The sequence below is a fragment of the Lathyrus oleraceus genome, chromosome 5, assembly GCF_024323335.1.
Source record: "Lathyrus oleraceus cultivar Zhongwan6 chromosome 5, CAAS_Psat_ZW6_1.0, whole genome shotgun sequence".
Taxonomy (NCBI): Eukaryota; Viridiplantae; Streptophyta; class Magnoliopsida; order Fabales; family Fabaceae; genus Lathyrus; species Lathyrus oleraceus.
In genome coordinates this window covers 66,304,726-66,332,518 of record NC_066583.1, presented here as the reverse complement: position 1 = coordinate 66,332,518, position 27,793 = coordinate 66,304,726, and the positions used below count along the sequence as shown (strand labels likewise).

At 40.7% G+C, this 27,793-nt stretch overlaps 1 protein-coding gene and 1 long non-coding RNA gene across 2 annotated transcripts in view; both read right to left on the bottom strand.

Moving 5' to 3' along the window:
* The window catches only part of LOC127085082 (uncharacterized), a 99,179-nt gene that overhangs the window by 35,047 nt on the left and 36,339 nt on the right, over positions 1-27,793 (bottom strand). The gene's annotated exons all lie outside the window — the stretch shown is intronic.
* LOC127085087 (uncharacterized) lies at positions 6,394-14,346 on the bottom strand. The gene is made up of 2 exons (XR_007788923.1): positions 14,286-14,346; positions 6,394-6,464 (listed from the first exon to the last, which is right to left on the bottom strand). It is a non-coding gene; the product is annotated as an uncharacterized LOC127085087 (long non-coding RNA).

The window sequence follows — 27,793 nt, the reverse complement described above, 5'->3', positions numbered from 1 at the left end:
CCTTGGATATGATCTTCTTCATTCCCCGTAAGTGGAGATGTCCAAGGCGTCTATGCCACAGCTTCACCTCCTGTTCTTCCTTGGCTGGAGAGCAGATTGTGGAGAAGTTTGAGACTTTAGGTTCCCACAGATAGTAGTTATCTTTGGACCTGGATCCTCTCATAACTTCCTGATTGTCACCATTCGTCACAATACATAGCTCCTTAGTAAACTGAACATAGAACCCTTGATCACACAGCTGGCTTATGCTGATGAGGTTTGCAGTTAGTCCTCTTACTAACAACACATTATTCAGTTTTGGAACTCCAGAGCAGTCCAGCTTACCCGCACCTTTTATTTTTCCTTTAGCACCATCACCAAAGGTCACATAGCTGGTAGTGTGAGGTTGAATATCTACCAATAGATTTTCCATCCCAGTCATATGTCTTTAGCATCCACTGTCAAAGTACCAGTCTTCGTTGGTAGAAGCCCTTAGAGCTGTGTGAGCTAACCTAGCATACCATTGTCTCTTCTTGTTGGGGACATGGTGCCTATATGTCTTATGCTTAGGCCTGACATGGGGGACTTGGTTCGGGTAGCCCTGAAGCCTGTAGCAGAAGGCTTTTATATGCCCAAGCCTTCCACAGTGGTGACAACTCCATCTCTGGAATTTCCTCTTCTGATGATTATTCATCCTGACTCCCCGATGTTGAGACATTGGATGTGACCTCCGCTTGAATTTCTGAACTTTAGCCTTTGGGCGTTTGCGTTCAGCTGAGGATCTTTTCCCAAAGCCTAAACCAGATGTGGTTCCAGACTTCTGTCCCACCTTTAGGATCTCTTCCAAGGTGTCAGTTCCTTTATTCATCATTCTGATGGATTTAGTCATCTGATTCAGCTTGGAGGTCAGCAGGGTTATCTCATCATTTAGACCCTCTATGGCCGTCAGATGCTTCTATCTCTCATCTTCCAGCTCCTTGATGAATTTCTTCTGCTTTTCTCCCTGTACCCGCACTTCTGCACTGGTGACACACAGCTTCTTATAAGCTGCAGCAAGTTCATCAAAGGTCAGTTCATCTGCACTTGAGTCATCATCAGAGGCACAAACACTGGTTAGTGCAGTGACATGTTTAGCAGATTCTCCTTCAGATTCACTTTCAGAATCTCCTTCAGACCATGTGATAGCTAGCCCCTTCTTTTGCATCTTGAGGTAAGTAGGGCATTCAGCTATGACGTGTCCATACCCTTCACAACCATGACACTTGATTCCCTTGCCTTGGTTGAACTTTTCTTCAGAAGTTGATCTTTTCTTGATGTCAGACGAGATGTTCTTGACATTAGGTCTACCTCTTTGATCAATCTTCTTCACGAACTTGTTGAACTGTCTCCCAAGCATGGCTAAGGCTTCTGATATGCTTTCATCACCTCCAGTATATCCTGCTTCTAACTCCTCTTCAGCATTAGATACAAAAGCTACGCTTTTGTTTTTCTTTTCTGCATTCTCACACAAGCCCATTTCAAAGGTTTGGAGAGAACCAATGAGCTCATCCACCTTCATATTGCAGATGTCCTGAGCCTCCTCTATGGTTGTGACCTTCATAGTAAATCTCTTAGGCAAGGACCTGAGAATCTTTCTTACAAGTTTCTCTTCAGCCATTTTCTCACCTAATCCACCTGAGGTGTTTGCAATTTCAAGAATATTCATGTGAAAGTCATGAATAGTCTCATCCTCTTTCATCCTCAGATTTTCAAACTTGGTGGTCAGCATCTGAAGTTTGGACATCTTCACCTTGGAAGTACCTTCATGAGTTATCTTGAGGGTATCCCAAACTTCCTTAGCTAGCTCACAGTGGTGTACCAGCCTGAAGATGTTCTTACTGATTCCATTGAACAATGCATTCAAGGCCTTAGAATTTCCAAGGGCTAATGCCTCTTGTTCCTTGTCCCATTCTTCTTCAGGAATTTGCACACTACCTCCATCTTTACCTGTCTTCGTTGGATGTTCCCATCCTTTGTTGACAGCTCTCCAGACTTTGCTATCGAGAGACCTTAAGAAGGCTATCATACGAGGCTTCCAGTCATCATAGTTAGAGCCATCCACCATGGGTGGTCTATTTGAGTGTCCTATATCCTTGTCCATGGTACTAGAAAGTAACTTCCCTAGATCTCACCCAGAAATTAACAGGCAGGGTGCCTGCTCTGATGCCAATTGAAATTCTAGTTATCATACTTTCGATGTCACATGGGTTGTTATGACATCCAATTCTGCACAGACAAGAATTATGCAGAACTTAAAAGTAAGTGCAGTAAATAACACAAGTAATTGTTTACCCAGTTCAGTCCAACATGACCTACGTCTGGGGGCTACCAAGCCAGGGAGGAAATCCACTATCAGTAGTATTAATTCAAAGCTAAACTCACCCGTTTACAACTCTTCACTTAATCCCTACCCAATGCAATTTCAATCTTACACTAAGATCAGAGTTCCTACTCACTCCCCCTCAATCACCTCAGTGATTACTACCTTTAATCAATATTAAAGACAATTTTGAAGTCACACTTCAAACAATTCTTGATTGTTCTTAACAGCTTTAATCAAGATACACAGCACTCACGCTTAAAAGCTTAGAGTGACACAACACTTACAACTCAATGAACACCCTATACCAAAGCAATCATCTACGTGATAATAGCTTGGTTTACAAGATACGTCTAATACAAGACTCACAAAAATACAGCAGTGAAGTATGATGGACACACTAAATCTTCACGCCTCAAAATCCCCAGTTCTGAATGAAGGAACGACTTCCTTTTATATTGCAGTACTTGGGCCTTTGCACTTGTATTCTCCTGAATTTAAGGTCACGCGAGTTCCCCTAAATTCCACATCTAGGTTACTAACAAATAGGCTATTTGTTAGGTTCATTAATTGTAGCTTGGTTGTTGATTTCCTGGATTTTCTCTCAGCTGTTGAATCCCTGAAGAATAGCCTGAGAAAAAGCATAAACAAAAAACTAAACAACCTACAATATAGCATATGCTGTCAGGAATGAATGTCACAACATTCAGCTTGACATCAAGGACCATATGCTAAGTCTGTTTTTCCTGAAAACAGACTGTACAAATTTGCTGAACTGTACAGGACCAAACTGTCCATTCTACAATAGCAGCTTACATTAATACATGTCAAAGTATCCAATTTGACATTTACACATTTAGCCTTAAGTTAGTTCTGTTAACCTTTTGAAGAACAGACTGAGAAACATACTGAAGTGTAGCAGAACTCCACTCTGTCTATTGTTCAGTATATGCTGTCCATGATGAATGTCATAACATCCAGTTTGACATTCAGATAGTAGGCCTTATGCCAGGTCTGGTACTTCCTTGATAACCAGACTGGAAATGAATACTGAGCTCTAACAGAACACCAACTGTTCTATTCCTCAGTATCTGCTGACAGGGATGAATGTCACCACATCCAATTTGACATTCAATAAATCCTGTATTAGCTAATCCTGCATTAAGCTACTCAAGTATGTCATGACATTAGTCAAGACATCAGAGTACAGTTAGATATTCTAACCTACAATGCAGTTACACAAACGCCTTCACAACATGTCATTACATCAGTCAAGACATTAGAATCCAGCTAGTGTTTTACCATACAATGCAGCCAATTAAACACCTACAAAAATGATACAATTGTCACTCCTATGATTCTATGAACCTAACAATAACAACAAAACAAAACAAAAAAAGTTATAACCATGAAATAGAAAATTATAAACTTAGAAATAATCAATTGATCTTTTTGTTCATATGCTTCACAAGCTGACCCATCTGAAACCTCCAATACAAAAAATACACCATGCCAAATCCAATCATCACATAAAGCCAAACATTCTCTCCCTCACTCTGCTTTGGTGACATAATCTCCTCAATTCTAAAACCCTCCCTCTCTGAATTCCCCAAAAGACCCTCCAAAAAATACCCATACAACACATACATCTTATCCCTCCCTCTCAAAACAACCGAAGTAGGGTACCCTTCACTCTCAAGGTCAAATTTGTCATAAACCACACCCTCCCCCCATCCATTATTACTCTTCAGAAGCCACAACTTATTCGCTTGCGGTGAAACCACCAAAATGACACCGTCACTTCTAAAAACGACGCCATCAGGACGCGTGAGATCCTCATTGAGAAGTACGTGCCTGGCTGTACCGTCGTCCGCATCAACCTTGAAAACCTTACCTGTATTGGATTGCACCACCAAGAGATAATCCTCGCTGCTAACGTAAGCAATACCGTTGAGCCCGATGTAACTATACGGTGTGTCGCGGTCCACCGGATGTTCGGTGAACCTCGACGATTTTGAGAAGATTGAAGCTTCTCCTTTCACGTTGACTTTCCAGATGTAGTTGCCGATGGAGTTCGTGATGTAAGCGTTGTCGTTGTAATCAATAGCGACGTCGTTTGCGATGGCTTCTTCATCGGTGGGGAGAGGGGAGAGGAAGAGGCGGTTGCCGGATTTTAGGTCGTAGGTGGCGAGAGCGTTGAAAGGAGGAAGAGGTTTGACGGCGTGGATTACAGCGAGGACGCGGTTGTTGCGGGTGTTGACATCTCATGGATCATGGATAAAAAGTTATCAAGTCTTAAACATAGGTATGAATATTAAGAGTAATATTTATACCTGATTAACCCGCTACGAGAATACTATATAGAAAGTTATGCAAAGTGTCATAAGTTATTCTCATGGTGATAATGGTGTATACCACTCTATATTGACATCATTTTTATCACATATAACTATGCCAAATCCTCTGCTAAGTTTGCGAGGCCAGAAAATTCTTGCTTTAACTTCAGGAAATAAAAATGTTTTATCCCTTCCCATAGCTGATTGTGAAGGAAGTATTTTCAAGTTCGAGCCGCAAAACTCGTCTCCATCCAGCTCAACGGCTCTTTTGGCAGCATCAGGGGACAAAAATGTTATCTTGCCCCACTTTTCTCTATCTGGAGGATCCTTCCCCATTCCTTGGAACTTGTACACAACACATATAGAACCTGAGGTATTCTTTTCAAAAAACATCAGGAGCTCCTTGTCATCAATTGCATTTATGTTTGAGTGATACACATCAACACTCAGGGAATGCTTCTCGAGTTCCAGATGCTTTATCTCAGCACCAGACCCAAACAAAGCCATAGGTGATGCAGAACCAGACCCGTGATACAAACATTTTTCCATACATTCTGTGTGTAACCTCTTTTTCTTGTATTCTAAAACATCACTCACCAACATAGTAGTTGTATTCATATCGTGTGAAGCGACATATAACTGGATGAGATTCTCGTCAACTTTCACTTCAACAAAGATTCTTTCATCCAAACAAGCTTTCCTAATACGTGAAACATGACCAAGCAAATTACTGTTGGATTTCCCACAAAATCATTTGAGAAGAATAGTGCTTAAACCAGTCAATGTCTTAGTTTGCAACTTCCGTTCTTCCATCTTTGATACATCAAACCAGGGAGGGGGTTAAAGGACGTATAATGATTGAAACTCAACAACACTAACACATACCAGATATTCATTAGACATTGAGAGAAGGTCACCGAAAGTGAGGCCAGTTGAACATGTTGTCCAGTTTGCGCTACTTCATAACCAAGTTGATTGCGTCCAAAAAACATGGCTACATTTTCAGAAAGTGAGGCCAGTATAACCTTTTTCATATTCTTATCATGAACAGAAGGTGTATGAGGATCCCAACGCCATAAACTTGGAACAACAAAGCCATGTTCACGCTCTAGAAAAGATTCTAACTCGAAAACTGTGTCTTGGCATCTCCTCATAGATTTAGCATTGATGCTATTTTCCCAACACCACTTATTCCTCCTCTCTTGAGGCAGAGCCTCCCATTCTTTGTACACAGAGAGAAGTGTAAAAAGGTCACCATCAGAATGGCAAAATTGCACTTTGAGACAATCAGATCTTTGCTTATCACCCCATCAATGTAGTTTCTTAGAGCCTTGAGATGAAAACCCCATATTGCAGAATTTATAAATTCTCATTTATCATAGACTCCATCCCACTACAGCACAAAAAACAATAAAAAAACATGAGTATTACATATCAAAACAGGGGAATAGAACACCATACTATAACATGTCTCATTTATTCTTCTCAATTCTTACTCTTTTATCCCTATGTTTCTTAAATTACATTAAGATATCTCACTATACTGCTGCAAATTATCCTTTGTCCCGTTCATAAAGAGCATTAGAATTTATAAACCACCTTATGCTCTTAATAAGAGTTTTCTATAAAACATCAAAATGATACAATTGTCACTCCTATGATTCTATGAACCTAACAATAACAACAAAACAAAACAAAAAAAGTTATAACCATGAAATAGAAACTATAAACTTAGAAATAATCAATTGATCTTTTTGTTCATATGCTTCACAAGCTGACCCATCTGAAACCTCCAATACAAAAAATACACCATGCCAAATCCAATCATCACATAAAGCCAAACATTCTCTCCCTCACTCTCCTTTGGTGACATAATCTCCTCAATTCTAAAACCCTCCCTCTCTGAATTCCCCAAAAGACCCTCCAGAAAATACCCATACAACACATACATCTTATCCCTCCCTCTCAAAACAACTGAAGTAGGGTACCCTTCACTCTCAAGGTCAATTTTGTCATAAACCACACCCTTCCCCCATCCATTATTACTCTTCAGAAGCCACAACTTATTCGCTTGCGGTGAAACCACCAAAATGACACCGTCACTTCTAAAAACGACGCCATCAGGACGCGTGAGATCCTCATTGAGAAGTACGTGCCTGGCTGTACCGTCGTCCGCATCAACCTTGAAAACCTTACCTGTATTGGATTGCACCACCAAGAGATAATCCTCGCTGCTAACGTAAGCAATACCGTTGAGCCCGATGTAACTATACGGTGTGTCGCGGTCCACCGGATGTTCGGTGAACCTCGACGATTTTGAGAATATTGAAGCTTCTCCTTTCACGTTGACTTTCCAGATGTAGTTGCCGATGGAGTTTGTGACGTAAGCGTTGCCGTTGTAATCAACAGCGACGTCATTTGCGAGGGCTTCTTCATCGATGGGGAGAGGGGAGAGGAAGAGGCAGTTGCCGGATTTTAGGTCGTAGGCGGCGAGAGCGTTGAAAGGAGGAAGTGGTTTGACGGTGTGGATTACAGCGAGGACGCGGTTGTTGCGTGAATCGATTGTTATACCTACAACGGTGACGTTTTCGGGGAGAGAGGTACCGGAGATTAGGGTTTCGATTATGCCAGCGTCGGAGATTGATGAGATGGTGTGGTGACGGAGGGATCCGACGAGGAAGTGTTGTTTTAAAGGGTCCCACGCTAGGGATTCTGGATAGAGGTTTGGTGATTGGAAATTGATGACGTGGGAGTTTTCGGCGAGGGCTTTGATTATCGGAGTTGAAGTTTGGAGGAAGAGGAGGAGGACGATGACGACGGTGGTGTATGAAGTAAGGGAGTGATTGGATGAGTGAATTGGCATGGTGAGATTTTGAGAGCTGTGTTTTTGGGTTTGAAACTTTATTCCAAGTAGCGGCTGAAGTTAAGTGTATGGGTCTTCATCTCATGATGATCTATCTATAAAATTATACTATATTCTTTAATCGGAGAGGATTTTGAATCTTTAGAGTTTGAAAAAGAGAAATTAAAGGTCAGATTGTTTTGTTTTTTAAAAAATGATTTTTATACTATTTATTTAAAAAAAATATATAAATAAAAAGATTATTAAAAAATTACTTTTAATAATTATTCTAAAAATATTATTTTAGATATTTAATTATTTTATTTTTAAAAAATTAGATATTAAATATTTTTAAATTATTTAATTTTGAAACTATTTTTCAAATAGTATTTATATAAAATCATTTTTGAGATATAACTTTTTAATACATTGTATTTCAATTATATTTTGATCTTCAATAATTATGTTTATATTATTATACATCTTAGAATTCTCAAAGACCGAGCTTTTCTAGGTCGAGTATAAAAAGGCGAACAAGTCGGATTGCATAAATCGTTAGTAGGTCGGTTCTCGGAGAAAATTGTTACAAGACGTAAGCAAGTCGGATCTGATCACATAGTGACTCTACTCTAGTATATGAATAAGTCGGAAACGGTCTCTGGAAGGGTGTCAGGGGGCAACATAATGTTAGAGTAAGCCCTAGAGGCCAATACTTTTGGTACTTGTATCGAATTATTTATTAATAATAAAAGGCATTTTCTTTATTATGGTTGATTAATAAAGTCCCTGGAATAGATAGTCCGTTTAATGTATTAAGTGTGACTTAATCATGAGAGCACATTAAACATAAGGACACTACTCTTAAAGTATCTGTAGTCGAGCTTTATTGTGAAGTGGGATAACATTAAAATATTGAGACTATTATGTTTGTAGACTGGTGATCACATCTCATGGATCATGGATAAAAAGTTATCAAGTCTTAAACATAGGTATGAATATTAAGAGTAATATTTATACCTGATTAACCCGCTATGAGAATACTATATAGAAATTTATGCAAAGTGTCATAAGTTATTCTCATGGTGATAGTGGTGTATACCACTTTATATTGACATCATTTTTATCACATATAACTATGCCGAATCCTCTGCTAAGTCTGCGAGGCCAGAAAATTCTTGCTTTAACTTCAGGAAATAAAAATGTTTTATCCCCTCCCATAGCTGATTGTGAAGGAAGTATTTTCAAGTTCGAGCCGCAAAACTCGTCTCCATCCAGCTCAACGGCTCTTTTGGCAGCATTAGGGGACAAAAATGTTATCTTGCCCTACTTTTCTCTATCTGGAGGATCCTTCCCCATTCCTTGGAACTTGTACACAACACATATAGAACCTGAGGTATTCTTTTCAAAAAACATCAGGAGCTCCTTGTCATCAATTGCATTTATGTTTGAGTGATACACATCAACACTCAGGGAATGCTTCTCGAGTTCCAGATGCTTTATCTCAGCACCAGACCCAAACAAAGCCATAGGTGATGCAGAACCAGACCCGTGATACAAACATTTTTCCATATATTCTGTGCGTAACCTCTTTTTCTCGTATTCTAAAACATCATTCACCAACATAGTAGCTGTATTCATATCGTGTGAAGCGGCATATAACTGGATGAGATTCTCGTCAACTTTCACTTCAACAAAGATTCTTTCATCCAAACAAGCTTTCCTAATACATGAAACATGACCAAGCAAATTACTGTTGGATTTCCCACAAAATCTTTTGAGAAGAATAGTGCTAAAACCAGTCAATGTCTTAGTTTGCAACTTCCGTTCTTCCATCTTGGATACATCAAACGAGGGAGGGGGTTGAAGATCGTATAATGATTGAAACTCAACAGCACTAACACAGACCAGATATTCATTAGACACTGAGAGAAGGTCACCGAAAACCACCCAACTAGGCTTCTGAGCAAACACGAGCAAGGAAGAAGATGGATGCAGTTGAACATGTTGTCCAGTTTGCGCTACTTCATAACCATGTTGATTGCGTCCAGAAAACATGGCTACATTTTCAGAAAGTGAGGCCAGTATAACCTTTATCATATTCTTATCATGAACAGAAGGTGTATGAGGATCCCAACGCCAGTAACTTGGAACAACAAAGCCATGTTCACGCTCTAGAAAAGATTCTAACTCGAAAACTGTGTCCTGGCATCTCCTCATAGATTTAGCATTGATGCTATTTTCCCAACACCACTTATTCCTCCTCTCTTGAGGCAGAGCCTCCCATTCTTTGTACACAGAGAGAAGTGTAAAAAGGTCACCATCAGAATGGCAAAATTGCACTTTGAGACAATCAGATCTTTGCTTATCACCTCATCAATGTAGTTTCTTAGAGCCTTGAGATGAAAACCCCATACTGCAGAATTTATAAATTCTCATTTATCATAGACTCCATCCCACTACAGCACAAAAAAATAAAAAAAAAACATGAGTATTACATATCAAAACAAGGGAATAGAACACCATACTATAACAGGTCTCATTTATTCTTCTCAATTCTTACTCTTTTTATCCCTATGTTTCTTAAATTACATTAAGATATCTCACTATACTGCTGCAAATCATCCTTTGTCCCGTTCATAAAGAGCATTAGAATTTATAAACCACCTTAAGCTCTTAATAAGAGTTTGGTATAAAACATCAAAATGATACAATTGTCACTCCTATGATTCTATGAACCTAACAATAACAACAAAACAAAACAAAAGAAGTTATAACCATGAAATAGAAACTATAAACTTAGAAATAATCAATTGATCTTTTTGTTCATATGCTTCACAAGCTGACCCATCTGAAACCTCCAATACACAAAATACACCATGCCAAATCCAATCATCACATAAAGCCAAATTTCTCCCTCACTCTGCTTTGGTGACATAATCTCCTCAATTCTAAAACCCTCCCTCTCTGAATTCCCCAAAAGACCCTCCAAAAAATACCCATACAACACATACATCTTATCCCTCCCTCTCAAAACAACCGAAGTAGGGTACCCTTCACTCTCAAGGTCAAATTTGTCATAAACCACACCCTCCCCCCATCCATTATTACTCTTCAGAAGCCACAACTTATTCGCTTGCGGTGAAACCACCAAAACGACACCGTCACTTCTAAAAACGACGCCATCAGGACGCGTGAGATCCTCGTTGAGAAGTACGTGCCTGGCTGTACCGTCGTCCGCATCAACCTTGAAAGCCTTACCTGTATTGGATTGCACCACCAAGAGATAATCCCCGCTGCTGACGTAAGCAATACCGTTGAGCCCGATGTAACTATACGGTGTGTCACGGTCCATCGGATGTTCGGTGAACCTCGGCGATTTTGAGAAGATTGAAGCTTCTCCTTTCACGTTGACTTTCCAGATGTAGTTGCCGATGGAGTTCGTGACGTAAGCGTTGCCGTTGTAATCAACAGCAGCGTTGTTTGCGAAGGCTTCTTCATCGGTAGGGAGAGGGGAGAGGAAGAGGCGGTTTCCGGATTTTAGGTCGTAGGCGGCAAGACCGTTGAAAGGAGGAAGAGGTTTGACGGCGTGGATTACAGCGAGGACGCGGTTGTTGCGTGAATCGACTGTTATACCTACAACGGTGACGTTTTTGGGGAGAGAGGTATCGGAGATTAGGGTTTCGATTATGCCAGCGTCGGAGATTGATGAGATGGTGCGGTGACGGAGGGATCCGAAGAGGAAGTGTTGTTTTAAAGGGTCCCACGCTAGGGATTCTGGATAGAGGTTTGGTGATTGGAAATTGATGACGTGGGAGTTTTCGGCGAGGGCTTTGATTATCGGAGTTGAAGTTTAAAGGAAGAGGAGGAGGAGGACGACGACGGTGGTGTATGAAGTAAGGGAGTGATTGGATGAGTGAATTGGCATGGTGAGGTTTTGAGAGGTGTGTTTTTGGGTTTGAAACTTTATTCCAAGTAGCGGCTGAAGTTAAGTGTATGGGTCTTCATCTCATGATGATCTATCTATAAAATTATACTATATTCTTTAATCGGAGAGGATTTTGAATCTTTAGAGTTTGAAAAAGAGAAATTAAAGGTCAGATTGTTTTGTTTGGTTTTGCTTTTAAAAAATGATTTTTATACTATTTATTTTTAAAAAAAAATTGTAAGTAAAAAAAATTAATAAAAAGTACTTTTAATAATTATTCTAAAAATATTATTTTAGATATTTAACTATTTTATTTAAAAAAATTAGATATTAAATATTTTTAAATTATTTAATTTTGAAACTATTTTTCAAATAGTATTTTATAAAAATCATTTTTGAGATATAACTTTTTAATACATTGTATTTCGATTATATTTTGATCTTCAATAATTATGTTTATATTATTCTACATCTTAGAATTCTCAAAGACCGAGCTTTTCTAGGTCGAGTATAAAAAGGCGAACAAGTCGAATTGCATAAATCGTTAGTAGGTCGGTTCTCGGAGAACATTGTTACAAGACGTAAGCAAGTCGGATCTGATCACATAGTGACTCTACTCTAGTATATGAATAAGTCGGAAACGGTCTCTGGAAGGGTGTCAGGGGGCAACATGATGTTGGTGTAAGCCCTAGAGGCCAATACTTTTGGTACTTGTATCGAATTATTTAATAATAATAAAAGGCATTTTCTTTATTATGGTTGATTAATAAAGTCCCTGGAATAGATCATCCATTTAATGTATTAAGTGTGACTTAATCATGAGAGCACATTAAACATAAGGACACTATTCTTAAAGTATCCGTAGTCGAGCTTTATTGTGAAGTGGGATAACATTAAAGCATTGAGACTATTATGTTAGTAGATTGGTGATCACATCTCATGGATCATGGATAAAAAGTTATCAAGTCTTAAACATAGGTATGAATATTAAGAGTAATATTTATACCGGATTGACCCGCTATGAGAATACTATATAGAAAGTTATGCAAAGTGTCATAAGTTATTCTCATGGTGATAATGGTGTATACCACTCTATATTGACATCATTTTTATCACATATAACTATGCCAAATCCTCTGTTAAGTCTGCGAGGCCAAAAAATTCTTGCTTTAACTTCAGGAAATAAAAATGTTTTATCCCCTCCCATAGCTGATTGTGAAGGAAGTATTTTCAAGTTCGAGTCGCAAATCTCGTCTCCATCCAGCTCAACGGCTCTTTTGGCAGCATCAGGGGACAAAAATGTTATCTTGCCCCACTTTTCTCTATCTGGAGGATCCTTCCCCATTCCTGGGAACTTGTACACAGCACATACAGAACCTGAGGTATTCTTTTCAAAAAACATCAGGAGCTCCTTGTCATCAATTGCATTTATGTTTGAGTGATACACATCAACACTCAGGGAATGCTTCTCGAGTTCTAGATGCTTTATCTCAGCACCAGACCCAAACAAAGCCATAGGTGATGCAGAACCAGACCCGTGATACAAACATTTTTCCATACATTCTGTGCGTAACCTTTTTTTCTCGTATTCTAAAACATCACTCACCAACATAGTAGCTGTATTCATATCGTGTGAAGCGGCATATAACTGGATGAGATTCTCGTCAACTTTCACTTCAACAAAGATTCTTTCATCCAAACAAGCTTTCCTAATACGTGAAACATGACCAAGCAAATTACTGTTGGATTTCACACAAAATCTTTTGAGAAGAATAGTGCCAAAACCAGTCAATGTCTTAGTTTGCAACTTCCGTTCTTCCATCTTGGATACATCAAACGAGGGAGGGGGTTGAAGGTCGTATAATGATTGAAACTCAACAGCACTAACACATACCAGATATTCATTAGACACTGAGAGAAGGTCACCGAAAACCACCCAACTAGGCTTTTGAGCAAACACGAGCAAGGAAGAAGATGGATGCAGTTGAACATGTTGTCCAGTTTGCGCAATTTCATAACCAAGTTGATTGCGTCCAGAAAACATGGCTACATTTTCAGAAAGTGAGGCCAGTATAACCTTTTTCATATTCTTATCATGAACAGAAGATGTATGAGGATCCCAACGCCAGTAACTTGGAACAACAAAGCCATGTTCACGCTCTAGAAAAGATTCTAACTCGAAAACTGTGTCTTGGCATCTCCTCATAGATTTAGCATTGATGCTATTTTCCCAACACCACTTATTCCTCCTCTCTTGAGGCAGAGCCTCCCATTCTTTGTACACAGAGTGAAGTTTAAAAAGGTCACCATCAGAATGGCAAAATTGCACTTTGAGACAATCAGATCTTTGCTTATCACCTCATCAATGTAGTTTCTTAGACCCTTGAGATGAAAACCCCATACTGCAGAATATATAAATTCTCATTTATCATAGACTCCATCCCACTACAGCATAAAAAACAATAAAAGAAACATGAGTATTACATATCAAAACAGGGGAATAGAACACCATACTATAACAGGTCTCATTTATTCTTCTCCATTCTTACTCTTTTTATCCTTATGTTTCTTAAATTACATTAAGATATCTCACTATACTACTGTAAATCATCCTTTGTCCCGTTCATACAGAGCATTAGAATTTATAAACCACCTTAAGCTCTTAATAAGAGTTTGGTATAAAACATCAAAATGATACAATTGTCACTCCTATGATTCTATGAACCTAACAATAACAACAAAACAAAACAAAAAAAGTTATAACCATGAAATAGAAACTATAAACTTAGAAATAATTAATTGATCTTTTTGTTCATATGCTTCACAAGCTGACCCATCTGAAACCTCCAATACACAAAATACACCATGCCAAATCCAATCATCACATAAAGCCAAACATTATCTCCCTCACTCTCCGTTGGTGACATAATCTCCTGAATTCTAAAACCTTCCCTCTCTGAATTCCCCAAAAGACCCTCCAAAAATTACCCATACAACACATACATCTTATCCCTCCCTCTCGAAACAACCGAAGTAGGGTACCCTTCACTCTCAAGGTCAATTTTGTCATAAACCACACCCTCCCTCCATCCATTATTACTCTTCAGAAGCCACAACTTATTCGCTTGCGGTGAAACCCCCAAAACGACACCGTCCCTTCTAAAAACGACGCCATCAGGACGCGTGAGATCCTCGTTGAGAAGTACGTGCCTGGCTGTACCGTCGTCCGCATCAACCTTGAAAACCTTACCTGTATTGGATTGAACCACCAAGAGATAATCCCCGCTGCTGACGTAAGCAATACCGTTGAGCTCGATGTAACTATACGGTGTGTCGCGGTCCACCGGATGTTCGGTGAACCTCGGCGATTTTGAGAAGATTGAAGCTTCTCCTTTCACGTTGACTTTCCAGATGTAGTTGCCGATGGAGTTCGTGACGTAAGCGTTGCCGTTGTAATCAACAGCGACATTGTTTGCGAGGGCTTCTTCATCGGTGGGGAGAGGGGAGAGGAAGAGGCGGTTGCCGGATTTTAGATCGTAGGCGGCGAGAGCGTTGAAAGGAGGAAGAGGTTTGACGGCGTGGATTACAGCGAGGACGCGGTTGTTGCGTGTATCGACTGTTATACCTACAACGGTGACGTTTTCGGGGAGAGAGGTATCAGAGATTAGGGTTTCGATTATGCCAGCGTCGGAGATTGATGAGATGGTGCGGTGACAGAGGGATCCGACGAGGAAGTGTTGTTTTGAAGGGTCCCACGCTAGGGATTCTGGATAGAGTTTGGTGATTGGAAATTGGTGACGTGGGAGTTTTCGGCGAGGGCTTTGATTATCGGAGTTGAAGTTTGGAGGAAGAGGAGGAGGACGACGACGACGGTGGTGTATGAAGTAAGGGAGTGATTGGATGAGTGAATTGGCATGGTGAGGTTTTGAGAGCTGTGTTTTTGGGTTTGAAACTTTATTCCAAGTAGCGGCTGAAGTTAAGTGTATGGGTCTTCATCTCATGATGATCTATCTATAAAATTATACTATATTCTTTAATCGGAGAGGATTTTCAATCTTTAGAGTTTGAAAAAGAGAAATTAAAGGTCAGATTGTTTTGTTTTGTTTTGCTTTTAAAAAATGATTTTTATACTATTTACTTTTTTAAAAAATTGTAAATAAAAAAATTAATAAAAATTACTTTTAATAATTATTCTAAAAATATTATTTTAGATATTTAATTATTTTATTTAAAAAAATTAGATATTAAATATTTTTAAATTATTTAATTTTGAAACTATTTTTCAAATAGTATTTTATAAAAATCATTTTTGAGATATAACTTTTTAATACATCTTAGAATTCTCAAAGACCGAGCTTTTCTAGGTCGAGTATAAAAAGGCGAACAAGTCGGATTGCATAAATCGTTAGTAGGTCCGTGTAACACCTCAAAATTTGCCCTCCTCTCTTGGGACTTGCTTAACATATTGCATATCATCTTTAGGACATTAGTCATTGCATATTGCATATCATGTGGCAACATTGTGCAAGTTATCCTCCTAAGTCTTGGTCAGAAGATAGGAGGTTGATATTCAAGCTGAGGGTTTCATTGACTGGATCATTAATCATCTGAGGGTGTGTGATTCAAATTAGGGTTTCTTGATTTCTCAAGGGGATGAGCTTCCTCTTGGTTGAAATGGCACATCATCATCATCATGGTTTTGCCATCACCAAGAGATTGATCAGATGCCTTGAGATTAGGGTTTTGACCTCTGGTCAACCCTAATCAGTTGCATTGGGCCAATCAGGGCTTGTGAAGGAGATGAGGTTTTCAATGGATATGAGGATCATCATATCATTATATTGAGCTTATGGAAGCTAGGGTTTCATCATTGAGCCATTTCATCAGAAGTTTGAGGCTCAAGTTGATCAATGCACAGCCAATTCATCTATCAGTCAACAAAAGTCAATTGTGGTCAACTGTGCCTGAATTGAGGGATTTGGAGGTGGGAGAGAGTTAGAGACACTTCATTCATGTCTAAACAAGTTTAATTTGACATTTCAAACATCAAGAATGAAGAAAATAAAGTCAGATGGAAACTTTCCAAAAATAGAAAGTGACTTGTAATTGAAATTTGCCAAAAATGGAAAGTTTTTCTCCTCAAAATTACATGTCCAAAAATGCTTCAAATGAAATTTTGTCCAACATGAAAGTTGTAGATCTTGCTCTCACCTTTCCAAAAAGTCCAAGAACATGAATTTCTCATGTGTGGTTGGCAAGTTATGGATTGATCATTGTCCAAAAAAGTTGAATTTCAAAGTGGCATAACTTTTGATTCACAAGGCCAAATTGAGTGAGGTTTCTTTGAGCAAACTCCATTTGACATGTACTATCATAATCCATCATTACATTTCATGAAAACTCATCACATAAAAAGTTCATTTTTTAAGTGAAGCAATTTTGAATTTGGAGGGAAAAAGTGCATTTTGAGAAATAAGCCTTGTTTTCACATGATTCCTTTTGCAATAGCTCACCAATGTTATTTGAAACTTGCTGCAACAAAGAAAATCCACTGTTACATTGGTTTGGCATAAGTGAGGGTGAATTGGCTAATTGGCCATTTTAGCATAAAAGTGCATTTTCACTAATCACTCATATTTGGCTAAACTTGATTAACAAAATGGATTAAGCTGTGCTATATATTGCTAATCATAACAGAAAATCAGATTAACATTCATTCATCTCAGATCTAGATCCAAAATTGCACAATTCTCTCAACTTTTCATCTTTACTTTTTTGCAATTTCTTCACAAACCTAGCCAATATCTTCATTGATTCATCACCTTCAAGCATTGTAGAAGCTTTTGCAAGCAAGGATTCATCCACATTCGAGCAAATCATGGACTGTTAAAGTGAGGTGCAATAATGGCAAGTTGAGATTTCATTAAGATCGTGCATAATCAACACACAAACCTTGTTCCATTCATCTTCCACATCATCATAGAAGTTCTGTTTTCATGTTACAAGGCCTAAAACGCGCGATTCACAACTGTCATCATCTTGAAGGTCAGATTTCGACCTTAATGATTCTTGAAATTGTTTGATGCTTCTTGTAGATCTTTCTTAGTAGATCATTCTGCACTTTGAACCACTAAATTTGGTTGAGAAACAAGGAAGTTATGATGATTTGAAGTTTTGTGCTCAAATATGTTTTGATTCGATTCTCTTAAATTAGGATGAATTAGGATTAATGGATGTGATATTGTGAATGTGCATTGAAAGACCTTTCCATTGATATAAGGTTTGTGTGATTTGGTGAACATTTGTTCTTGGACCTATGAACATATGATGAACATGAAGAACGTGTGAAAATTTTCCAGAAAGTGTTGCTAGATCCATATTTTCGCTACTGTTCATGCTGGGAGTGTTAGCGCGCGCGTTTTTAAAATGGACCTCCCTTCGATCCTTCGCCCAAGCATTTCCCCTTGCTTCCAAAATTCATAACTCATGAAATAATTGTCCAAATTGAATGAAATTTTTTGTGCCATGATCCTTGTAGTCTCTTCAATTTAATGGATATTTTTGCAAAAATTGTACATGTGTGGATTTCTGTTTTGGCTAGGGTTTGTATGAACATATGTTTGCTTGCACATTGCTTGGTGTTTGGCTTGTAAAATGATGATGCTTAATTGGAAATTCTTGAAATTTTGTATGCATATTCTAGACACCTTAAGGAGCATTTTTACATGTGGTTTGTGATTTTTGAGTTTCTGGATTGTGAGATATGATCATTTGAATCTAGGTGTGACAATTTGTGTCACACCATTTCATGTCCAACTTAGGGATTTTCATTACCATGCCAAATGACCTTGAAATGAGCTGAATTTTTTCATGTTGACTCTCTTGGATGTTAGGTTCACATGTGAATTATGTGGAATTTTGGATGTGTTTCCTATTTGATTGAGAATTTCCTTTCTGTTTGACCAAATGTGGACTTTTTGTGAGTCATGTTCTTAAATGTCTTGTGAAATTCTGGATATGTATTGGATGGACCTGAAATTTTGTGGAGTGATTATAGACACATTGAAGTTTGCCATGGTTTTGGTTTGGTGCATTTATCATGTTCCTACATTGTTTTATGCTTGCTTGAAGTTGATGCATGATATTGTGCCTTGTTTGGACTTGTTTGAGCATGCCTTAACTTGATGAATTTAATTGACTTGCTTCCCATTATCGAATTGGCCTGAAATTTGGTGTGATGATTGTGTATTGAATGCTGTTTAGCCATGAATTTTCTGGAGATTTATTGAATTGTTTTGGATTAAGTTTGAATTGATTCATTCTGTTTGGTCCAATGAGCTTCTAGATGACATGCTTTGCCCTAATTGCTTCATGAAATGATAATGGTTGATGATATGAACATGAGACCAATTGGACATGATTCTAATTTGATTGAACTTGATTTTTAATAGATTTCATGTTCTGTTTTGAACTTTTCTTCCTCTTTGACCCTAGGCTTTGTCCTGGCTGTGCTGTGTTGTCTCTCTGATGGGGTGGGAGTTACTCGAGGTAAAAGGCCCAATACCCAGGCTATGAGTGAAATCTAGGAAACCTAGGAATAAAGTGATTCATGGGAAGCGGGTGGTATGCGCCACTTAGCGGAACATTGACATCACGAGCAGTTCAGACCCTGATGGGATATTATCGTTACATACTTCGGGTGTGTATATGATGATATTCTGTGAAAGGTTATTTATGCTGCGTTTCTCTTGACCTTACCCTGGCCTAGATGACACCCGTGAGCGGGGAGGGGATGATCTTTATTACAGGTACAGATGGTGACTGTGTTGGTGACTAATGGCTCAACTGTTGATCAGAGTCATATTTATAAGTCAGATTTATGGATTTATTTCCGAGACGCCGGAGTTCCGTCCGTGGTATTTATCAGTGGTGATCCGTTTATTTCAGGATTCCCCGGGCCGATTCAGATGATTTTGTGGTTATCTGCTCAGAGTTTGTCTGATGATGATGGTGATGTATCTTTCACTTCCGTTTATTTCGGAACCCTTGGGTCGGACTTATGATTGCTCAGTACCTCAGATGGTTGTGATCAGTTCAGAGATCAGGCTTCAGTGCAATAGTTGATCAGATGACTTGGAGGATGGCACAGTGCATTGCATTCACACATCAGCATCATCCACATTTTGCATTCACCTGCATCAAACCTATGCCTAGCCATATGGGGAGTATTACGGAGTGAGAATCTGGTTGAGAGACATCTTAAATGTCAAAATGTGGATGTCAAAATATTATCCGTCTCGATGAAACCAGAATCAAAGGACGGAATCTTCCTCATATGGATAGACGTTGCATTCATGCATGTTAACCTGTTTGCTGTTTTGTAGGTATCAGTATCTAACCGGTGCGCACAGCTTTTCCGCCCAGATACCCTCCTAGACTCAGCAAATCCGAACTGATGGATCCACCCAACGCCGATATTCTTGAACTAAAAGAGATGATGAGGGAGTTGTTCAGTGTTGTGCAAGGGCTTGCCTTGGAACAGAAAGCCATGGCGGAGAGATTGGAAAGGATTGAAGGCTGGATGATCAAGGAGAAAGTTCAGGGAAAGGTTCCGTTATCCGAAGTAAACACCCCCTCTGGCGCCGTGGTAAGGAAGCCCCTGACAATGGTCAGCTCAAGAAGGAGGTTGAAGCAAGTGGTGTGCAAGCCAAAAGAGAACGCGGTAAGGATCGTTACCACCCATATGCTGATACGGTAACGATCCCTACTAGTAATCAATCTGTGCAACTGCAACAACTGCCACCTCAACAAAGGACACAAAGAGCTGGGGGCCAAGTGAGAAGAAGGATGACAGATCGTCATTTCAATAAGCCGCCCGTGACTTACGCCTCTCTATTTAAAAGGTTGAATGATCTTGGGTTGGTGCAGCCAAGGATATTGGTTCCAGGGAAACCGGATCAGAGGGTTGCCAGTTATGATGAGAATGTCAGGTGCGAGTTCCATGCTGGGGCACCCGGACATCATATTGAGGATCGCAAAGCTTTTAAGCATGTGGTCCAGGACTTGGTGGATTCTAAGGCAATCAACTTTGCACCGACGACAGATGATAGTGCTAACCCCGTGACAAGGCATGGTCCTGTAAAAGTAAAAATGATGTCGAAGGACAAGAAAGGGATAGAGGTGACTGAGAAGGATCAGTTGAAAATGCCAATGTTTGTGGTTCCAAAACCTCTGATGACGGTGGGGGCTTTCCCTCGTGTTGATGATTCTATGCAACCATCGCCACAAAGGGGTGTGTGTGTTGTGATTGGGGAAACGATCCAGAGAATGATGAAAGTAGAAATGGACGATGCAAGATGTAAAGCACCCGGTCTGGCAGTTGAGGCTGTCCGGACGGAGAATGCCATTGGTGTTAAGAAAGAGAAAAAGCCGTCCATTTCTTCTTACAAGAAGGCAGTGGAAGTGGTGAGAAATGGAGGGATCCCAGGCTGGGGAAAGATCATAGGCATTGTGGTGAAGGCGGATATGTTCGGGGTTGGCTATCAGCCAGATCAAGAATCGTCTAGACAAAACAGAGGATGCCGTCCACCGTTCACATTTGTCAGTGCTGGAATGCTAGATCCAGGTCACGCCTGTACAGTGGGTGAAGAGATTGACAGTGACCGCGAGCTGGAGTCGTGGATAAAATCGTGCGTACCAGGAAGCTGGAGGGCCTAACAAATCAGCACCGTCACTCATTCGGAAGAGTAATATTTCTTGTTTTCAGTTTTATTTGCATGAAAGCCATACGTGTTGCCCGACACGTAATGGTTCATTGTAAGGGCCACCTCATGTGTTTCATTTTGCAACATTTTGCATCATAAATAAACGGATGTTTTTCACATTAAAAGCGGTGCTCCCTGTTTTTCATTTATTTTTACAGGTTTTTAAAAACAAATAAAAATGGCAATGTTTGTTTTCATTTTCTTTCCTTGTGTTTTGTCTCGTTCCGACTTCGAAACAATAGTCCTCCTGGTCTCATTGACAACAATTTGGTTACACCTCATATGACTTCGACAAACCGATCTATCATGCCGAAGAAGAAGGCGAAGAAGATTGTGATCTGCTGGAATTAGCCAGGTTGTTGAAATAAGAGGAGAAGGTGATTCAGCTGCGCGAAGGGCGAGTTAAGCTTGTTAACCGGTATACTGTCGAGGTCAGAAAGGAAATGAAAGTTGGGGCCGCTTCAGAGGCGAGTCGTGAGCAGAATGGTAGCCCTGTTGAAAGAGCATGTGGATACCTTCGCCTGGTCGTGTCAGAATATGTCAAGGTCGGATACCGATGTCGTTGTGCACAAGCTACCATGAAGAGAAAACCGTCCTCCAGAGAAGCAAAACGCCGGTGCTACTTATCAGAGAGCCATGGTGACTTTGTTTCATGATATGATTCATCATGAAATCGAATGCTATGTTGATGACATGATAGCAAAGTCCCAAAACAGAAGAAGGGCATCTGGTAGATCTGGCCAAGCTGAGTGGACCAGTTGAGACAATTCAAACTGAGGTTGAATTCAGATAAGGGCACTATCAGAGTGCGGGCCGGTAAGCTGTTGGGGGTTCATTGTAAAAGAGGAATCAAGATTGATCCTGCAAAAAAAAAAAAAAAAAAAAAAAACAAGAAATGCCTGAACCGGAAACAGAAGAAGAGGTTCATGGTCTATTAGGTAGATTGAACTACATGCCATGGTTCATATCTCACTTAACAGCCACGTATGAACCCATTCAAAAAAAAGATCAAACGGTCAGGTGAAATAATGATTGCCGAGGGGCATTGAAAAATAAAAGAATAAGTTGCAGGAACCTCTGATTCTGATACCTCCTGTGGGAGGAGCAATTGTTAATCTGTACTTGACGGCCTTCGAGGGGTCTACGAGGTGTAGTGGGTCAGCATGACAAGTCTTGTCGAAAAGAGCATGCAATTTACCTTGGCAAAAAGTTTACCGACTATGAAACAATACATTCACTGTTCGAGAAAACTTGATGTACTTTGGCATAGGCTACTCGCCGACTGAGACGGTATATGCTGGTTCATACCACTTTGTGGATTTCCAAGATGGATCCAATCAAGTAGTTTTTGAAGAAGAAGCCAGCGTTGACCGGACGGGTTTGTGAGAGTGCAAAAGAAGGATGACTGATTTGTGATACTCTCAGAAAGCAATCAAGGGGTGTATTGTCTGATTACATCGCTCCGCAACCCATTGAGGATTATCAACCGATGAAGTTTGAGTTCCCTGATGAGGACATCTCGAGGTGCTCTAATTGAAAGATTGAGAGTAACCGATCCCGGAAGAGGGCCTGACCCCGAATCCGAACGGATTCTGATGTCTGATGGGGTTAATGTGAAGGAATTAGTGCTACTTGGTTATGCCGAAAGGATCCCGCATTCCTTTTGTTGCCCAGATAACATTTGAATGCACCAACGATGATGGCTGAGTACGAAGTTTGTATACTGGGTATCGAGCGTCGGTGCGTACATCTACTGGGGCAACGCCGTTCTCTTTGGTATATGGAATGGAAGCCGTGTTACCGGTTGAGGTTCAGATTCCCTCCTTGAGAGTCCTGATGGACGTGAAATTGCAAGAGGCGGAATGGGTAAGGACCCGGTACGAGGAGTTGAGTCTGATTGAAGAAAAGAGGCTGGCAGCCATCTGTCATGGGCAGTTATACCAGCAGCGGATGAAGCGTGCTTTTGACAGAATGGTACGACCTCGGGTGTATCACGTAGGTGATATGGTGCTGAAAAGGATCCTTCCTCCTCAAAACGATCGTAGGGCAAATGGACACCCAATTATGAAGGTCCATTCGTGGTCAAGAAGGTCTTCTCTGGTGGAGCCTTGTTGTTGACGACCACGGATGATGAGATTTTCCATCCCCTGTGAATGTAGACGCAGTTAAAAAATACTTCGTATAAAGAGACCCGCTGGACGAAAAGAATAAAATAGTCCAGGAAAAAATGGGCATCCCGGCGAACCAAAAACAGAAAGAAAAGGTTCGGGCAAAAATTAGGGATAAAATGAAAAATGTATACCCGGCAAGTCGAAAACCTGAAAAGGCGACTTGGGTAAAAAAGGGTATCCCGGTGGACTGAAAACCCGAAAGGGCGGTCCAGGAAAAAGAGGGATTGAAGCGAACAACTGCGTCTAGCATGACCGTTTGCTTTGGTTAAGGCATCATGGATAATCCCCGGTAGGGATCAGTCAGAAGCGTCTTGTTCAGAAGGCAGAAAGCACGGAGAGTCTGAGGATATATGGGGTGTAACCGAGTTGGAACTCGATGAGATCGCGGTTTCAAATTGCCATTAGGATAGATTTTTCCTTTTGTGCGCAATCACCTCTTTTCAGGAATTGCTTCCTTTGTATTGCTCAATTTGAGCCACACTTTTCAATCAATAAAATGCATATTCAGTCAAATAATTTTGTGTTTTTGTTTTTCATTACCGCTTTGATTACAAAAACATCCAATTGTTTGTGATAAAGAATCTTTGCATTTTAAGACATACAGGTCCCTTCCAATGCATGCTCATAAGATTGAAAGCTTGAAATCTTATTTGGAAGGTGGAGTGACCCAAGTGTTGAAATCTTGACACGCCTGGGGCACGGTTTTATCTAACGATCTCTTTTGCAGGTACTGTTAGATATTTTCACTCACTTGCAGGTTGTGATGTGGAAGCTTTTGACGGAACAATCCCCACGGAGTCCAATCAGGGACGAATGAATAGAAGCATGGTGAAGAAGGCGACGAAGGACGTACGACGATCCTTGATTTTAATCAAGAAGACTCTTCAAAATCTGAAGATTGAAAAGTCTGTGTAAATCCCAGGAGTTCGCTCTCCGTCGAGTGCGGAGCGGTTGGGAATGCAAGAGGATGGAGCAGAAAAGGTCCAGACGAGTCTGGGAGTTCTCAAAATTGGAAAGCTGATATGGGAGTGGGATATGAATACCAAGGTTCGACGAGTCGACAGGTGTTCAGTATCAGAATTTCCTCCTCCCCAAGCAGAGTCGTGAGGACTAACTCCCCAGCAGATTCAAGGTCTGTGGCTTCCCTAGCAGGGTCAGGATGGTTATCCCCAGCAGGTTTCAGATCGATGCTTCCCCAGTCGCCAGGCCTGAGGGTTGTTATTTCCCAGCGGAGGTATCTGTGGTTGGTGGTTTCTCAAGCGGAGTCGGGATTTATATCCCCAGCAAGTCAAAAACCGTTGTTTCCCCACAGAGTGCGTGGTGGTTCTTTCCCCGGTGAAGTCCCCAAACGGATCGGGTGCAGAGGGGATTATTCAGCAAGGGTTGCCTACTTCCCAGCAGCAGTGCTATTTTCCCAACAGGGTGGAGATGGAGCAATGGCGAGTTTCTCAGCAGAGTGTCTCGAGCTCCCCAGAAGAGTCCCTTGAGGGGGATGCTTTTTTATGCATGCATCATTTAGGAGATCATAGCATATTGCATAATAAACTGCGTAGCATTTCCATAATTATGGAGCATTGCGCTAAAAATCATCATGCATCATCATTGCAAGCATCAGCTAGTCTCAAGTCGAGGTCGGCGTTTGAGATTTATGTTTCGCCAGTGGGTGAAGGTGTTACTCAAGCTGTGGTTACCGTATGAGAGGTGGTTTCGCTGGTTGGAAGATCAACATCAGCATTGCAAGCATAAGTTAACCCCAAGCTGTGGTTACCATCCAAGAATGTGTTTTGCCGGTCAGTGAAGTTGATACTCTGAGGAGTTTGGCATCGTGACGTTGGGTCATCGGTATTCCCCAGTAGCGTGATACTGGAGGAGATTCCTGTCGTGCGAGACAGAAGTTGGAAGATGTAACTCTGAGGAGTTTAGCATCATGACGTCAGGTCAAAAGTGTTCCCCAATAGTACGATACTGGAGGAAACTTTTCCGTCGGACAGAGATGGAAATGAAGATCGCGATCAGCGCGACTCGAGCCGTGGTTACCGCTTGAGATTTGGTTTCGCTGGATGGTGAAGGTGTCACTCCGAGGAGTTCAACCTCGTGATTTTGGAGCAACAGTGTTTCCCAGTTAGTCCCCGGCAAGTGTCTGCCTGGTTTTGACATATGTGGATGTCATCATTGTTCGATGTCCAGTAAACGTCGAGGTTCCTCCCGGTCATCAGTTAATGTCTGGTCGAGCTTTCTTTGGTGTCAAGTAAACATCATTGTTCGATGTCCAGTAAACGTCGAGGTTCCTCCCAGTCATCAGTTAACGTCTGGTCGAGTTTTCTTTGGTGTCAAGTAAACATCATTGTTCGATGTCCAGTAAACGTCGAGTTTCCTCCCAGTCATCAGTTAATGTCTGGTCGAGTTTTCTTTGGTGTCAAGTAAACATCATTGTTCGATGTCCAGTAAACGTCGAGTTTCCTCCCAGTCATCAGTTAATGTCTGGTCGAGTTTTCTTTGGTGTCAAGTAAACATCATTGTTCGATGTCCAGTAAACGTCGCGTTCTCTCCCAGTCATCAGTTAATGTCTGGTCGAGTTTTCTTTGGTGTCAAGTAAACATCATTGTTCAATGTCCAGTAAACGTCGAGTTTCCTCCCAGTCATCAGTTAATGTCTGGTCGAGTTTTCTTTGGTGTCAAGTAAACATCATTGTTCGATGTCCAGTAAACGTCGAGTTTCCTCCCAGTCATCAGTTAATGTCTGGTCGAGCTTTCTTTGGTGTCAGGTAAACATCATTGTTCGATGTCCAGTAAACGTCGAGTTTCTTCCCTGTCATTAGTCAGTGTCTGGTTGAAGGTGTTACTCTGAGGAGTTTAGCATCATGACGTCAGATCAGCAGTGTTCCCCAGTAGTGCGATACTGGAGGAGACTTTTCCGTCGGACGGAGATGGAAATAAAATCAAAGGACGTTACGCGATCAGCGCGACAATCGGGGTTCAATTGGAGAAAGGGAAATGTTGAGGCATTTTCTGGAGAGCGGGGTCCAAATGGAGATTGAAGTTGAAGATTGTATCCGGGATGAGGTCCTCAGGATTATCTTCTGTTCATGTGTCACCTTAGACTTTGGCTGAGGCCAACAGAGGTCGTTATGGGTGTCTTCTAAGGAAGAGATGCACATGTTACCTTCCGTTTGTGAAGGTGTACCCTCTGATATGTCGCCCTCAGAGTGGTGTTTGGTGTTATTTCCGACGTTGCCAGCGGAATTATCACAGGAAAGCGGAGAACGGGGTTCAAACGGAGAAAGGGAAATGTTGAGGCATTTTCTGGAGAACGGGGTCCAAATGGAGATTGGAGTTGAAGATTATATCCGGGATGAGGTCCTCAGGATTATCTTCTGTTCATGTGTCACCTTAGACTTGGGCTGAGGCCAATGGAAGTCGTTACGGGTGTCTTCTGAGGAAGAGATGCACATGTTACCTTCCTTTTGTGAAGGTGTACCCTCTGATATGTCGCCCTCAGAGTGGTGTTTGGTGTTATTTCCGACATTGCCAGCGGAATTATCACAAGAAAGCGGAGAGCGGGGTTCAATCGGAGAAAGGGAAATGTTGAGGCATTTTTTGGAGAGCGGGGTTCAAATGGAGAAAAGGAGACACGAGGTGTTTTCTAGAGAATGAGGTTCACAATGGCGATCACAAGCTATCGTTAGGCGACTGGGGTTCAAATGGAGAACGAGGTTCATTATTTTGGCAAACAAGATGTCGGGGTTCAAATGCAGTGATCCGGGATCATTGGCGCAAAGAAAATTTCGGGGTTCAAGAAAATGAAAAAAGAGATTTTTGATAAAAAGTTTCGGGGTTCAAGAAAAGCAAAAAAAAAAAGAGATGATAATCCCCAGTGGATGTGGTGTTCAGGCCATGGTTATCCCTGCGTTACCATTTATTTTGGTATCCAGGTCGACGTTCTTGTTCCGGGGTTCAGGCCGAGCTTTCTCCGCACCAGACGGATTTTTCTTCAAGATTGTTCTTTGCCGATCCTGAAAGGCATTGTTAATTATTTTCCCATCGGAGTGCAAATTGTTCGTCTGTTCTTGGTATTCAATCACTCTTCATCCTGATCATCTGAAAGCCGAGGCTATTCATATCGACAGGTTCATAGTGGATTGAATAGGGGCAGCTGTAACACCTCAAAATTTGCCCTCCTCTCTTGGGACTAGCTTAACATATTGCATATCATCTTTAGGACATTAGTCATTGCATATTGCATATCATGTGGCAACATTGTGCAAGTTATCCTCCTAAGTCTTGGTCAGAAGATAGGAGGTTGATATTCAAGCTGAGGGTTTCATTGACTGGATCATTAATCATCTGAGGGTGTGTGATTCAAATTAGGGTTTCTTGATTTCTCAAGGGGATGAGCTTCCTCTTGGTTGAAATGGCAC